The 14864-nt window shown below is 29.0% G+C and overlaps 1 protein-coding gene across 4 annotated transcripts in view; it reads left to right on the forward strand.

Moving 5' to 3' along the window:
- The first annotated feature begins 1292 nt into the window (after positions 1-1292).
- LOC130443475 (WAS/WASL-interacting protein family member 3) overlaps positions 1293-14864 on the forward strand; it is a 28835-nt gene continuing 15263 nt past the window's right edge. For 2 of the 4 annotated variants that reach the window (XM_056778132.1, XM_056778131.1), the window contains exon 1: positions 7196-7386. The gene's annotated coding sequence lies outside the window, so the exon portion shown is untranslated. Of the gene's footprint in view, positions 1399-7195; positions 7387-13160; positions 13311-14864 lie in introns of those variants that run through there. The other 2 variants (XM_056778133.1, XM_056778130.1) reach the window with 2 other exon arrangements.

Below are 14864 nucleotides of genomic sequence, written 5' to 3' on the forward strand. Positions count from 1 at the left end.
GGTTTACTTTACTTAAGTTGTGTCAGAGTTATTTTAGCTTCGGTTAGCTTTACTAAAGTCAGTTTAGAGTTACTTAAGCCTCGTTTAGCTCAGTTTTACATTACTGAAGTCAGTTTAGAGTTTCTTTAGCTTCATTTGGATTAGGTTTACTTTACTTAAGTTAAGTTAGAGTTACTTTAGCTTCGATTAGCTTAGATTTACTTTACTAAAGTCAGTTTAGAGTTACTTTAGCTTCGTTTAGATTAGTTTTACTCTACTAAAGTCAGTTTAGAGTTACTTTAGCTTCGTTTAGATTAGGTTTACTTTACTAAAGTCAGTTTAGAGTTACTTTAGCTTCGATGAGATTAGTTTTACTCTACTAAAATCAGTTTAGAGTTACTTTAGCTTCCTATAGATTTGGTTTACTTCACTAAAGTCAGTTTAGAGTTGCTTGAGTTTCGTTTAGATTAGGTTAGGTTACTTTAGCTTCATTTAGATTAGTTTTTCTTTACTTGAGTTAAGTTAGAGTTACTTTGGCTTCGTTTAGATTAGGTTTACTTTACTAAAGTCAGTTTAGAGTTACTTTAGCTTCGTTTAGATTAGGTTTACTTTACTTAAGTTGTATTAGAGTTATTTTAGCTTACTCTAGCTTCGTTTAGGTTGGTTTTACTTCACTAAAGTCAGTTTAGAGTTACTTTAGCTTCGTTTAGATTAGGTTTACTTTACTAAAGTCAGTTTAGAGTTACTTTAGTTTCGTTTAGATTAGTTTTACTTTACTTAAGTTAAGTTAGAGTTACTTTAGCTTCGCTTAGGTTAGGTTTAATCTAGTTTAGTTTAAGTAAGATTCACAACGACCTCAAAAACATCCTATTATGATCCTAAAGCGGGCAGTTATGGGAGTATTTCCTGAAGGAATATCTACTTAAAGCAAAATATTTCATTTTACGAAATACTTCACTATGATTAACCCTGTATAATACTTATATAATTTTTTTCTCAAATTTCGAGATAATAAATTGACGATAACGAAACAGCTACTGTATAATAATAATAAAAAAAAACGATATAAATATGTAATAATGATATCCCCTGACGGCGAAGAAAGAAGAAGAAAATAACCAGTGCATAGCATCTTTCAGTCATTTCATCCTCGGACCGTCTCTCCTACACCCTGAACTTTCTTACCCCAATCGATCAGATGGATTTTCGTCGCGTTTTGTTATGTTTCTCGGGGCCGTTTCTTCGGTCGACTTTAGTAGTAGCCCCACCACATTCCTCTAGTAAACGTACTACACATTTCGGAATACGACTACAGTCTCATGTCTTTAATCGTAGAGTTCGGTCTCGATTTCGAAATTCAAATTTTCGCGTTTATATAATGTGTTGAGTTTTTCTACATTTTCGGAAATTTAGTAAAAGGTGAGAGACGCCATTTTGATAAACAAAAACGATCATATAAAATGGAATTAAAGATAAACACCGTTTATACGTTTTTAAACGTATACCAGGTGCGTTCGATATTTTATTTACCTCGACAAAATAAATCGAATAAATTTTCAATTTTATAGTCCGAGGGCTTATTTCCTAAATATATAGGGTTACTTGAAAATAACTTCGTTTAAAAACGTCGATTTTTTTTATTAATTAGAATCGTTTTATTCAACTATTCATTCGTTTTAAATAGGAAATATACGAGTAGATTCATAACTAAAAGGTTTTTTATATATAGACTTCGAAAAACTGTCAATAGAGTGCGTTTAAACTCCTGAAACGATTCGGTGTTACAAGAATTGATTGTGACGTAGTTTTCGACGCCACGAAAGTTTCTAGAACGCCATGACAGTTATTTGACGTCATAAAATGACATATGACAGCTACAACTCGTTTTAAGACTTACTACACCACTAAATTGTGTCTAAAACGTTATGTTTCAATATAGGAACGTGGTACTAGATTTTATTGTTAAGAATAGGAGACAAAGACGTCCTTTATCCTCATTAGAATGTTTTCTGCTATTTTCGTATGTATATATTTCGAAAAATTGTCAATAGAGAGCGTTTTAGCTCCGGGAACAATTCGATGATATAGCACGACGAATCGAATTGATTGTGACGTAGTTTTCGACGTCACGAAAGTTTCTAGAACGCCATGACAGTTATTTGACGTCATAAAATGACATATGACAGCTACAACTCGTTTTAAGACTTACTACACCACTAAATTGTGTCTAAAACGTTTTGTTTCAATATAGGAACGTGGTACTAGATTTTATTGTTAATAATAAGGATACAAAGACGATTGTGACATAGTTTTCGACGTCACGAAAGTTTCTAGAACGCCATGACAATTATTTGACGTCATAAAATGACATATGACAGGTAAAACTCGTTTTAAGACTTATTAAACCATTAAATTGTGTCTGTAACCATTCGATGGTACAGCCCGACGTAGCCAATTGATTGTGACGTAGTTTTCAGGTTCCTGAAAGATTTCAGGACGTCCATGACGATGAAGTTTACTGGCTAAAGTCCAAAAAGATGGAAACTTCTCTAATAATATAAATATATCATAGTGCGGTCGTTGTCTTTAGTATAAATACACGTAATGGCTAGCCTTGTTAATATGTCTGTAAATAATTCATTTTCTTTTTTTTTTTTACTAAACGTATGTACACTGTTGCCGGTTGGAATGTTGGAAACGATTTACGTATAAATTCTAATTCGGAAAAGTTGAAATATTATGTTTAATAGAAAGTTTTCAAACCTGGGACCGTTTTACTGCAAGGCGACGACCTAAACAGCAATTTTTGCTGTTTTTGCCGTTGAAAATGATGGAAACTTGTGTTGAAAATTCTATTTAAATTTATAAACTAAATTCAATGAAGTTTAGTGGATATTAATTAATAATATCATATCGTGCTATGGTATATGATAGAATGTTTTTGCGTGTGCGTTATGAACATTAATGACAAAGAATTATTAGAAAAAAAAAAACGAAAAATGACAGTTCAAGACTAGGTTGTATGTACTAGACCGTACTATTCATAATTTCATATTATTATATAAATAAGTGAGTAGAATAAATAATCGATTATTAATTACAGTAATCATTCGATTTTTATATATATACAATGTGATTCGTCAAAATTTAATACTAAACCCAAGTTACGTAAAGATTTTATAGTCCTTTCGACTTTTATATACCCCAAATTCGATATAAAGTAAATAAACGTGTTGAATCGATTATTAATGACAGGAATCATTCGATTTTCATATATATACAATGTGATTCATGAAAATTTAATACTGAACTCAAGTTACGTAAAGATTTTATAGTCCTTTCGACTTTTATATACCCCAAACTCGATATAAAGTAAATAAATGTGTTGAATCGATTATTAATGACAGTTATCAATCGATTTTTATATATATACAATGTGATTCGTCAAAAGTTGATACTAAACTCAAGTTACGTAAAGATTTTATAGTCCTTTCGACTTTTATACACCCCAAATTCGATATAAAGTAAATAAATGTGTTGAATCGATTATTAATGACAGTTATCAATCGATTTTTATATATATACAATGTGATTCGTCAAAAGTTGATACTAAACTCAAGTTACGTAAAGATTTTATAGTCCTTTCGACTTTTATATACCCCAAATTCGATATAAAGTAAATAAACGTGTTGAATCGATTATTAATGACAGGAATCATTCGATTTTCATATATATACAATGTGATTCATGAAAATTTAATACTGAACTCAAGTTACGTAAAGATTTTATAGTCCTTTCGACTTTTATATACCCCAAACTCGATATAAAGTAAATAAATGTGTTGAATCGATTATTAATGACAGTTATCAATCGATTTTTATATATATACAATGTGATTCGTCAAAAGTTGATACTAAACTCAAGTTACGTAAAGATTTTATAGTCCTTTCGACTTTTATACACCCCAAATTCGATATAAAGTAAATAAATGTGTTGAATCGATTATTAATGACAGTTATCAATCGATTTTTATATATATACAATGTGATTCGTCAAAAGTTGATACTAAACTCAAGTTACGTAAAGATTTTATAGTCCTTTCGACTTTTATATACCCCAAACTCGATATAAAGTAAATAAATGTGTTGAATCGATTATTAATGACAGTTATCAATCGATTTTTATATATATACAATGTGATTCGTCAAAAGTTGATACTAAACTCAAGTTACGTAAAGATTTTATAGTCCTTTCGACTTTTATACACCCCAAATTCGATATAAAGTAAATAAATGTGTTGAATCGATTATTAATGACAGTTATCAATCGATTTTTATATATATATACAATGTGATTCGTCAAAAGTTGATACTAAACTCAAGTTACGTAAAGATTTTATAGTCCTTTCGACTTTTATATACCCCAAATTCGATATAAAGTAAATAAATGTGTTGAATCGATTATTAATGACAGGAATCATTCGATTTTCATATATATACAATGTGATTCATGAAAATTTAATACTGAACTCAAGTTACGTAAAGATTTTATAGTCCTTTCGACTTTTATATACCCCAAATTCGATATAAAGTAAATAAATGTGTTGAATCGATTATTAATGACAGTTATCAATCGATTTTTATATATATACAATGTGATTCGTCAAAAGTTGATACTAAACTCAAGTTACGTAAAGATTTTATAGTCCTTTCGACTTTTATATACCCCAAACTCGATATAAAGTAAATAAATGTGTTGAATCGATTATTAATGACAGTTATCAATCGATTTTTATATATATACAATGTGATTCGTCAAAAGTTGATACTAAACTCAAGTTACGTAAAGATTTTATAGTCCTTTCGACTTTTATATACCCCAAATTCGATATAAAGTAAATAAATGTGTTGAATCGATTATTAATGACAGTTATCAATCGATTTTTATATATATACAATGTGATTCGTCAAAAGTTGATACTAAACTCAAGTTACGTAAAGATTTTATAGTCCTTTCGACTTTTATATACCCCAAACTCGATATAAAGTAAATAAATGTGTTGAATCGATTATTAATGACAGTTATCAATCGATTTTTATATATATACAATGTGATTCGTCAAAAGTTGATACTAAACTCAAGTTACGTAAAGATTTTATAGTCCTTTCGACTTTTATACACCCCAAATTCGATATAAAGTAAATAAATGTGTTGAATCGATTATTAATGACAGTTATCAATCGATTTTTATATATATATATACAATGTGATTCGTCAAAAGTTGATACTAAACTCAAGTTACGTAAAGATTTTATAGTCCTTTCGACTTTTATATACCCCAAATTCGATATAAAGTAAATAAATATGTTGAATCGATTATTAATGACAGGAATCATTCGATTTTCATATATATACAATGTGATTCATGAAAATTTAATACTGAACTCAAGTTACGTAAAGATTTTATAGTCCTTTCGACTTTTATATACCCCAAATTCGATATAAAGTAAATAAATGTGTTGAATCGATTATTAATGACAGTAATCCTTCGATTTTCATATATATACAATGTGATTCATGAAAATTTAATACTGAACTCAAGTTACGTAAAGATTTTATAGTCCTTTCGACTTTTATATACCCCAAATTCGATATAAAGTAAATAAATGTGTTGAATCGATTATTAATGACAGTTATCAATCGATTTTTATATATATACAATGTGATTCGTCAAAAGTTGATACTAAACTCAAGTTACGTAAAGATTTTATAGTCCTTTCGACTTTTATATACCCCAAATTCGATATAAAGTAAATAAATGTGTTGAATCGATTATTAATGACAGTTATCAATCGATTTTTATATATATACAATGTGATTCGTCAAAAGTTGATACTAAACTCAAGTTACGTAAAGATTTTATAGTCCTTTCGACTTTTATATACCCCAAATTCGATATAAAGTAAATAAATGTGTTGAATCGATTATTAATGACAGTTATCAATCGATTTTTATATATATACAATGTGATTCGTCAAAAGTTGATACTAAACTCAAGTTACGTAAAGATTTTATAGTCCTTTCGACTTTTATACACCCCAAATTCGATATAAAGTAAATAAATGTGTTGAATCGATTATTAATGACAGGAATCATTCGTTTTTTATATATATACAATGTGATTCGTCAAAATATTAAACTAACGGTGGTGCAGAGGAAAATGATACTATATCAGGGACAAATCCGTCAGACTTTACTAGTATTATGAATAAAAAACTTATATATATCGTACAATCAAGTTTTTTTTTCTTTTTTGTACACACATTGTATAAAACTCTTTGTTGTTTACATACTCGCTATAGTATATTCTGATTATAAGTTTTGATAAGACATTATAATAAAATAAATGGTCAGTCCATTAAAGCCACGTCTGGAATAATTGATTTAACATCAAGACGTATACAGCAAGGCCAATATTCCTATAAATATTCTATCAGTATATTTTCGCGTCACTTATCGAAGGTGAAAATAAGAAAAAATCATAAAATTATACGATCCTCAATCGCCATTACAAATTTTCAAAATACGATATTCATTAACCTGATTTTTAAAATATGTCAACACCTCGTATAAAAATTTTGCTATAATAATTTCCCCGGTAGAATTTAAGTCAACACCTCGTATATTTTTGTGAGACAAAGATATTTAAGTCAACACCTCGTATATTTCAATAATACGAACTAATTTAGGTCAACACCTCGTATAATATTGTAGTAGGAACTAATTTTTGTTAACACCTCGTATATTATTGTAGTAGGACCTAATTTTTCTTAACACCTCGTATAGTTTTGTAGTAGGAACTATTTTTGGTCAACACCTCGTAATAGAAAATACCCCGGTTAATTTGGAGATTTTTTTTTGATTTTATGTAAACCGAATTCCAGGAATAGCACCGGCCGCGTCCCTGGCGTCGTCTTGGAAACCGAACCAGCCACGCCAACCCACCGACGACCTTCACCTTTATAGAATTTTATCACACGTATTATCAATCGATAATTAATACGATTTACAATATAACAAATTATTTAAATAAATATTCAGTTGTCTATATTGTATTTAAATTAAATTTTCATGAAAATCTCGAAATGAAATAGATGTGGCAACTGCGTTGATAAGTGACAGATACGAGGCGGTGGAACGGCGAACTAACATCGAAGTAGTCGGGTTTTGTGTGTAGAGTGGTAGGGACGTGCATTAACGCGGTTGAATGACATCAGCTGGTGAAGGTTAATCTTAAGGTGTTACTTTTTTGGATATAGTGAACGTTTTTTTATATACTTAGTTATTTATATAAAGGATCACATGGATGGGGATAATAAAGGATTCAATAGATGCTTTAGATATGAGGTAAAACGATTGTTGTAATTGTAATTCTAAAAATATAAAGGAATATGATGACGACAGGTCCGTTTCCGTTCGGTTGTCGTATACTACATTTTATTAATATAATAATAATAATAATAAACATTTGCAACTGTACAAACTGATAAAACTATTTTTTTTACTTTTATTACATAAATTTTCACAAAAATTCCAACCACGTGTCTTGTTATATATATAGAATGTCCCAACTATAATAAATTTATATTTGTTTAATTATTTGGTTTTTTGTGCCAATATTTTCCAAATATAACAAATATACAGAGTAAAATATATAATCTATGGGTTCAGTGGTAAATACTGTGTGATCAGTGAAAATTTCATATCTATATCACAACTATTTTACGAGATATAGGGTATCAAAGTCGAACTGAATTCTTTTCAAGTAAATAATTTCGTTCACCCCTCGTATCTAATTTATTTTGTCCTTTAGGCCACTCAATTTTTTTCCTTATTCAAGTGATGCTAGCAAGTAGTTTGTCAAAAAATGGGCTCAGAATTTACATTATTTTGACTTGTATGAATTTTTGTACAAACCTACTGTAATATCGTCCTTATATTATCCTTATTACTCGATTATCTTTAGTCCTTCTATCAAATGTTTAGTACAGTTCAATTCAGGAAGGATTGTTTTACATTTGTAGAAATTTTCGCCCTATTCCTGGTTCTAATTCGCGAGATATAAAGCATCAAAGTTGATATAAAATTTTTTTTGTAAATAATTTCGTTAACCCCTCGTATCTAATTTATTTCATCTTGTAGGTTACTCAATTTTTTTCTTTCTTATTCAAATGATGTTAGCAAGTAGTTTGTCAAAAAATGAGCTCAAAATTTGAATTATTTTGACTTGTATGAATTTTTGATTTTTGGTGAAAACTACTGTAACATCGTCCTTATATTATCCTTATTACTCGATTATCTTTAGTCCTTCTATCAAATGTTTAGTACAGTTCAATTCAGGAAGGATTATTTTACATTTGTAGAAATTTTCGCCCTATTCCTGGTTCTAATTCGCTTGATATAAAGCATCAAAGTTGATATAAAATTTTTTTTGTAAATAATTTCGTTAACCCCTCGTATCTAATTTATTTCATCTTGTAGGATACTCAATTTTTTTCTTTCTTATTCAAATGATGTTAGCAAGTAGTTTGTCAAAAAATGAGCTTTAAATTTGAATTATTTTGACTTGTATGAATTTTTGATTTTTGGTGAAAACTACTGTAACATCGTCCTTATATTATCCTTATTACTCGACAATCTTTAGTCCTTCTACCAAATGTTTAGTATCGTTCAATTGAGGAAGGATTGTTTTACATTTGTAGAAATTTTCGCCCTATTCCTGGTTCTAATTCGCGAGATATAAAGCATCAAAGTTGATATAAAATTTTTTTTGTAAATAATTTCGTTAACCCCTCGTATCTAATTTATTTCATCTTGTAGGATACTCAATTTTTTTCTTTCTTATTCAAATGATGTTAGCAAGTAGTTTGTCAAAAAATGAGCTCAAAATTTGAATTATTTTGACTTGTATGAATTTTTGATTTTTGGTGAAAACTACTGTAACATCGTCCTTATATTATCCTTATTACTCGATTATCTTTAGTCCTTCTATCAAATGTTTAGTACAGTTCAATTCAGGAAGGATTATTTTACATTTGTAGAAATTTTCGCCCTATTCCTGGTTCTAATTCGCTTGATATAAAGCATCAAAGTTGATATAAAATTTTTTTTGTAAATAATTTCGTTAACCCCTCGTATCTAATTTATTTCATCTTGTAGGATACTCAATTTTTTTCTTTCTTATTCAAATGATGTTAGCAAGTAGTTTGTCAAAAAATGAGCTTTAAATTTGAATTATTTTGACTTGTATGAATTTTTGATTTTTGGTGAAAACTACTGTAACATCGTCCTTATATTATCCTTATTACTCGACAATCTTTAGTCCTTCTACCAAATGTTTAGTATCGTTCAATTGAGGAAGGATTGTTTTACATTTGTAGAAATTTTCGCCCTATTCCTGGTTCTAATTCGCGAGATATAAAGCATCAAAGTTGATATAAAATTTTTTTTGTAAATAATTTCGTTAACCCCTCGTATCTAATTTATTTCATCTTGTAGGATACTCAATTTTTTTCTTTCTTATTCAAATGATGTTAGCAAGTAGTTTGTCAAAAAATGAGCTCAAAATTTGAATTATTTTGACTTGTATGAATTTTTGATTTTTGGTGAAAACTACTGTAACATCGTCCTTATATTATCCTTATTACTCGATTATCTTTAGTCCTTCTATCAAATGTTTAGTACAGTTCAATTCAGGAAGGATTATTTTACATTTGTAGAAATTTTCGCCCTATTCCTGGTTCTAATTCGCTTGATATAAAGCATCAAAGTTGATATAAAATTTTTTTTGTAAATAATTTCGTTAACCCCTCGTATCTAATTTATTTCATCTTGTAGGATACTCAATTTTTTTCTTTCTTATTCAAATGATGTTAGCAAGTAGTTTGTCAAAAAATGAGCTTTAAATTTGAATTATTTTGACTTGTATGAATTTTTGATTTTTGGTGAAAACTACTGTAACATCGTCCTTATATTATCCTTATTACTCGACAATCTTTAGTCCTTCTACCAAATGTTTAGTATCGTTCAATTGAGGAAGGATTGTTTTACATTTGTAGAAATTTTCGCCCTATTCCTGGTTCTAATTCGCGAGATATAAAGCATCAAAGTTGATATAAAATTTTTTTTGTAAATAATTTCGTTAACCCCTCGTATCTAATTTATTTCATCTTGTAGGATACTCAATTTTTTTCTTTCTTATTCAAATGATGTTAGCAAGTAGTTTGTCAAAAAATGAGCTCAAAATTTGAATTATTTTGACTTGTATGAATTTTTGATTTTTGGTGAAAACTACTGTAACATCGTCCTTATATTATCCTTATTACTCGATTATCTTTAGTCCTTCTATCAAATGTTTAGTACAGTTCAATTCAGGAAGGATTATTTTACATTTGTAGAAATTTTCGCCCTATTCCTGGTTCTAATTCGCTTGATATAAAGCATCAAAGTTGATATAAAATTTTTTTTGTAAATAATTTCGTTAACCCCTCGTATCTAATTTATTTCATCTTGTAGGATACTCAATTTTTTTCTTTCTTATTCAAATGATGTTAGCAAGTAGTTTGTCAAAAAATGAGCTCAAAATTTGAATTATTTTGACTTGTATGAATTTTTGATTTTTGGTGAAAACTACTGTAACATCGTCCTTATATTATCCTTATTACTCGACAATCTTTAGTCCTTCTACCAAATGTTTAGTATCGTTCAATTGAGGAAGGATTGTTTTACATTTGTAGAAATTTTCGCCCTATTCCTGGTTCTAATTCGCGAGATATAAAGCATCAAAGTTGATATAAAATTTTTTTTGTAAATAATTTCGTTAACCCCTCGTATCTAATTTATTTCATCTTGTAGGATACTCAATTTTTTTCTTTCTTATTCAAATGATGTTAGCAAGTAGTTTGTCAAAAAATGAGCTCAAAATTTGAATTATTTTGACTTGTATGAATTTTTGATTTTTGGTGAAAACTACTGTAACATCGTCCTTATATTATCCTTATTACTCGATTATCTTTAGTCCTTCTATCAAATGTTTAGTACAGTTCAATTCAGGAAGGATTATTTTACATTTGTAGAAATTTTCGCCCTATTCCTGGTTCTAATTCGCTTGATATAAAGCATCAAAGTTGATATAAAATTTTTTTTGTAAATAATTTCGTTAACCCCTCGTATCTAATTTATTTCATCTTGTAGGATACTCAATTTTTTTCTTTCTTATTCAAATGATGTTAGCAAGTAGTTTGTCAAAAAATGAGCTTCAAATTTGAATTATTTTGACTTGTATGAATTTTTGATTTTTGGTGAAAACTACTGTAACATCGTCCTTATATTATCCTTATTACTCGACAATCTTTAGTCCTTCTACCAAATGTTTAGTATCGTTCAATTGAGGAAGGATTGTTTTATATTTGTAGAAATTTTCGTCCTATTCCTGGTTCTAATTCGCGAGATATAAAGCATCAAAGTTGATATAAAATTTTTTTTGTAAATAATTTCGTTAACCCCTCGTATCTAATTTATTTCATCTTGTAGGATACTCAATTTTTTTCTTTCTTATTCAAATGATGTTAGCAAGTAGTTTGTCAAAAAATGAGCTCAAAATTTGAATTATTTTGACTTGTATGAATTTTTGATTTTTGGTGAAAACTACTGTAACATCGTCCTTATATTATCCTTATTACTCGATTATCTTTAGTCCTTCTATCAAATGTTTAGTACAGTTCAATTCAGGAAGGATTATTTTACATTTGTAGAAATTTTCGCCCTATTCCTGGTTCTAATTCGCTTGATATAAAGCATCAAAGTTGAACAAAAATTTTTTATGTAAATAATTTCTTTAACCCTTCGTATCTAATTGATTTTCTAATTTAGGATAATCAGAATTTCTTTATTTATTCAATAGATCCTGACAGATAGTTTAAGAAAAAATCAGCTGAAAATTTACATTATTTTAAGCTGTATAAATTTTTGAATTTTTAAAAAACATACAATGACATCGTCTTTGTAAAATACTTATAACTCGATAATCTTTAGCTCTACTAACAAATTGTTATCATCCTCCAATTCGGGAAGAGTTGGTTCATATTTGGAGAAATTTGTGTGTCCTCCCGGGCTCTATTTAATGAATTATAGAGCCTCAAAGTTGTAATAAATTTTTTCGAAGAAATAATTTTTTTAACCCCTCGTATCTAATTGATTTTCTAATTTAGGATAATCAGAATTTCTTCATTTATTCAATAGATCCTGGCAGATAGTTTATGAAAAAATTAGCTGAAAATTTACATTATTTTAATCTGTATAAATTTTTGAATTTTTAAAAAACATACAATGACATCGTCCTTGTATTATCCTTATAACTCGATAATATTTAGTCTTATTAAAAAATAGTTATCATCCTTCAATTCAGAAACAATCGTATATTTGTATGAAATTTCTTGTTGTTTCGGGTTTTAATTCGCGAGATACAGTGCGGCAAAATTGAATAATTTTTTTTTTTTTTTAATTAATTTCATTAACACCCCGTATCTCATCAACGCTATTATCGATCGAGTTCTCGTTTTAATTTATCACTTATTTAAAATTAGTATTTCGAAAATTTTACTACTTGTTATTAAAAAAAATACGAGAAGGTGTCGAAAGTAATTTCGGGTATATCGTATCTCGATACAACCTTGATTGTGAAAATCAATGCAGCCTTGACGCTTCCTAGTTTCCATGGGGACGAGTCCATTCATCCTTCACTCTGGCTCCTCCCACCTGCACACGCCGCCAAACAAGTTTAAATCGTAAAATGTTTCTAACAAAATTTTCATAAATAATTACGAAACGTATCTATCTGGTTTTTGAGGTTATGGGAAACAGGTGTCGTTTAAAACGTTAACTGACCGTTAAAAATCATATTTCGATGGGGTTTTTCATCTTTTTGTGACGAAAGTGAAGAGCGTGTCTTGTCGAGAGGCGGGCCTGTACCTGCCCGGCGTAAATTCCATTGTACCAACTCGATTTCTGGTTCTTTAACGAGGATTGGATTGTTTGGGCGAGAATCACTCAATCCCTACCCTTGAAATCCGAAGATTTCTTCATGCATTCCTGAAATACGATGAGTTCGGTTGGGTTGTTTGGTAGTGTGGTGCGAGTTGTTGTTGTTGACGATCGGGCGGCCGGTTTCGGTCAAGTTTTTTTTCTTTTTTAAATAATAAAAAACGATGACGTGGTTCGAGACTTTGTAGGAAAATAAAATTGTGCGTTTGGTTTTATAGACACAGATACAGGTTGTGAATTCGATAACTTTTCATTCTCACATTTCCAATTGAAAATTACCGAGAAATATGTACGAGGGGCGAGAAAAAGTGTATTCAATTTATTTTTTCAAACCCCAATTTATTTTGATTTGTTTTTTTGTTATTTTAATTATTTCTTTGGTGAAATTTTCTAAAAATGTGAAGAAGATTCTTCATTTTCATTATTTGTAATTAAAATTTATACGAGGGGCGATAAAAGAGTGGTATTAGAATTTTTGGACCCCCTCTGACTATTCATGTTATTATTCTGTTAATTTTAAATCTATTTTCGTAAAATTTTTTGGAAATGTCGATAAGATCCTCAGTTTTTATTATTATTGCCAAAAATTTCGACTGTACTTATACGAGGGGCGGAAAAAATGTGTGATATGAATTTTTGTAACTCCCCAACTTATTTTTGTTACTATTCTGTTAATTTTATATCTATTTCCATAAAATTTTCTGGAAATGGGGATGATATACTCAATTTTCATAATTTGTACCAAAAATTTTCGACTAAATTGCTACGAGGTGCGAAAAAATTGGAGTATATAACAATTTTTGAAACCCCCCAACTTATTTTTGTTATTTTCTGTTAATTTGATATCTATTTCTATGAAATTTTCTGAAAATGTGAATAAGGTACTCAGTTTTTATAATAACTACCAAAAATTTCGACTAAGCTTATACGAGGGGCGGAAAAAGTGTATAATATGAATTTTTAAAACCCCCAACTTATTTTTGTTATTCTTCTGTTAATTTTATAACTATTTCTATGAAACTTTCTGGAATTGTGGATGAGATATTCAATTTTCATAATTTGCACCAAAAATTTCGATTAAATTGCTTCGTGGGGCGAAAAAGTAGGGTATATAACAATTTTTGAAACCCCCCAACTTATTTCTGTTATTATTCTATTAATTTTTTATCTATTTTTATGAAATTTCCTGAAAATGTCGATAAGATCTTCAATTTTTATTATTATTGCCAAAAATTTCGACTGCACTTATACGAGGGGCGGAAAAAATGTGTGATATCAATTTTTGTAGCTCCCCAACTTATTTTTGTTATTATTCTGTTAATTTTATAACTATTTTTAGGAAATTTTCTGGAAATGTGGATGAGAAACTAAATTTTCATAATTTGTACCAAAAATTTTCGACTAAATTGCTACGAGGTGCGAAAAAATTGGAGTATATGACAATTTTTGAAACCCCCCAACTTATTTTTGTTATTATTCTGTTAATTTGATATCTATTTCTATGAAATTTTCTGAAAATGTGAATAAGGTACTCAGTTTTTATAATTACTACCAAAAATTTCGACTAAGCTTATACGAGGGGCGGAAAAAGTGTATAATATGAATTTTTAAAACCCCCAACTTATTTTTGTTATTCTTCTGTTAATTTCATAACTATTTCTATGAAACTTTCTGGAATTGTGGATGAGATACTCAATTTTCATAATTTGCACCAAAAATTTCGATTAAATTGCTTCGTGGGGCGAAAAAGTAGGGTATATAACAATTTTTGAAACCCCCCAACT

Source organism: Diorhabda sublineata, chromosome 4 (genome assembly GCF_026230105.1).
Source record: "Diorhabda sublineata isolate icDioSubl1.1 chromosome 4, icDioSubl1.1, whole genome shotgun sequence".
In the NCBI taxonomy this organism is placed as follows: domain Eukaryota; kingdom Metazoa; phylum Arthropoda; class Insecta; order Coleoptera; family Chrysomelidae; genus Diorhabda; species Diorhabda sublineata.